The sequence below is a fragment of the Anopheles arabiensis genome (assembly GCF_016920715.1).
Source record: "Anopheles arabiensis isolate DONGOLA chromosome X unlocalized genomic scaffold, AaraD3 X_pericentromeric_contig0003, whole genome shotgun sequence".
Classification (NCBI taxonomy): Eukaryota; Metazoa; Arthropoda; class Insecta; order Diptera; family Culicidae; genus Anopheles; species Anopheles arabiensis.
This window is the reverse complement of record NW_024412081.1, coordinates 1,437,501-1,440,000: the sequence shown is the minus strand read 5'-3', so window position 1 is coordinate 1,440,000 and position 2,500 is coordinate 1,437,501. Positions and strand designations below refer to the sequence as shown.

The 2,500-nt window shown below is 49.2% G+C and overlaps 1 pseudogene; it reads left to right on the top strand.

Moving 5' to 3' along the window:
* LOC120907323 overlaps nt 1–2,500 on the top strand; it is a 9,151-nt pseudogene that overhangs the window by 2,577 nt on the left and 4,074 nt on the right.

Sequence of the window (2,500 nt, the reverse complement as noted above, 5' to 3'; positions counted from 1 at the left end):
GGCGGGAGTAACTATGACTCTCTTAAGGTAGCCAAATGCGCCCGGCAAAGTCCGACCACCACCTCCACGCGGTGCCGGGCGGGGTAGGGGCCCGTCATTAAGTTGACGAGGCCCCGAGCTAACGGTGGCGGTGAAGACGGCGTTGAGCATGACAACGTCGCAGGGAGGGTGTGGTGTTAAGTCGCCACACCCTACATTCTGTCAAGCGGGATACTGAACTCGAGAGGATAATACCTCTGCGCGGATTAGACTAGGGTACGGTTTATGGCATAATTAGGATGTACACGGGCTGGCGGATGAACCCGCCGAACCCTTAGTAAAGCAGGGTGAAACCTGCTTGAAACGGGGAGGGCTAAGGGGATTCTGTCACCGCTCTATTAAAACTTAGCAAGTCTTAGGTAGCGCTCCAAGACTGTCGCCATACGATACGCTCTATGGCAAATGCAGGTGTGGGTGGGTTCAGCCCCACTTTGCTCCGGTTCGGCACTGAGCCCGTCGTCTCATAAGGGCGCGGGCCAACCCGCGTGGAGCTCCCTGTTTCATAGCCACCCACGGAACCAAATAGGAGACTGCATAAACAGACGCGGATAGCGGGCCTGAGTTTGAGCCCAATAGAATGAGTAACACGAAAACTAAGAAGGTCAAAAGACCAAGGGGTTGACAAGAAAGATCCGGACCAAGCGTTCATGGATCTTCAAGATCGAATGGAGGCGATGCGTTTTGGGATAAGCAAACTCGATGATGAGTCTTCCCATTTTACGCTAGTTACGGTAATGATGGACTTCCTCGATGAGGTAATGTCCGAATTTCGAAGGTACAGAGCCGTAAATCGCATGCAGCAGGTCCTCGACCGTCAAACGCAAACGTCGTTTGACGGTAACGATGGATTCGGGCCGCAAACGCGAAAAGGCAGAAGACCAGTGGCTGATGACCAACAGCCTGGTCCAAGTGGGTTGCAAAGATTGCAACAACAACAACAACAACCATCGAGGTTGACCCTGTTAGGAAGCGGTGGAAAATATTCCAAGTCCGAGAAACGGACCGAATATTAATGAGGGTAGAATTAATAAGAGGAAGAAGAAGAAGAGCAAGAAGAAGCAGAATAAGCCCAGGAAGCGGCCTGAGGCTCTGCTGATATCGGACTGCACTTCCGAGGAGCTGGCGAAATTGCTCAAGGAAATGAAGCAGTCCGATGCTCTTAAATCGGTTGGAGAGACAATCTCTAAGGTCCGACGGGCCCAGAATGGAGGCATGTTGCTAGAACTTAAGCAGGGTAGTTCTGCTAGTGCAATTGCCCCAAAGGTTAAGGAAGCGGTGAAGGGCAAGGCGTCAGTGAGAACGCTAGCTCCTTCTAAAATGATTGAGATCATGCATCTCGATGAAATTACCACCCCAGAGGAGGTTGCGGAGTCTGTCAAAGCACAGCTCAACATCGAGATAGAAACAGATCGTATCAAAATGAAGAAAGGCCGCGCGGCCGGTACGCAGTGGGCACGGATCAACGTATCGCTGCCAGACTTTCAAAGCTTCTTGAATTTGGGAAAGCTGAAAGTTGGTTGGTCGATATGCCATATCCGCGAGGTTATGGAAGAGCAGAAATGCTATAAGTGTTGGAAGGTAGGCCATACGAGCTACCATTGTAGGGAACCAGACAGAAGTAATCTGTGCTGGAAATGCGGTTTGAGTGGACACAAGAAGCAAGCTTGTACCAACTCTGTCAAGTGTTTGGATTGCGGTACGAGGTCACAGAACCTTCACGCAACGGGCAGTTATATGTGTCCCCGTAGGCGAACGATTAGATCATAATGGTTAGGTTGCTACAACATAACCAGAATCATAGTTATGCTGCATTTCAGTTAATGTGGCAAACGATTAGGGAAGAATCTGCGGATATAGTGTTGATTGCAGATCCGTATCTGGCAACAACCAACGTCAAAGTGTTACGCAATGACGATAACACAGCAGCGGTAGTGGTTAACGCGGACTTACCAGTTAAGGTAGTCAGTAAGGCTCTGAAGGGTTTAATGATAGTTGACATAGGTGATATGCGAGTGGTTAGCGTTTACGCGCCACCTAGATTTAGTATGGAAGAGTTCCAGAACATGTTGGATAACACGGTAATGGCCGTAACCGGTATCCACAAATTCGTTATCGGGGGACTTCAACGCTTGGTCATCAAGTTGGAACAACCAACTTGGCGAGCGTGGAGAAACCCAGAAACGAAGAGGTGAGTTGGTTTTATCAACCTTTGCGCAGATTGACGCAATTTTATTGAACGACGGCAGCACCCCAACTTATGTTGGACCAGGGCGCACGTCAGTAGTTGATCTTACTTTTGCGAGCCGAACCGTAGCAAGATCATTTAAGTGGGAGGTGTTATCTAGCTATATGAACTCTGATCATCGTGCAATACGAATAGATCTTGAGACGCAAAGCGTGCGTAATCTGTCCCGACCCATAACGGGATGGAGCATCAAGTATTTTAGCAAAGATATATTTG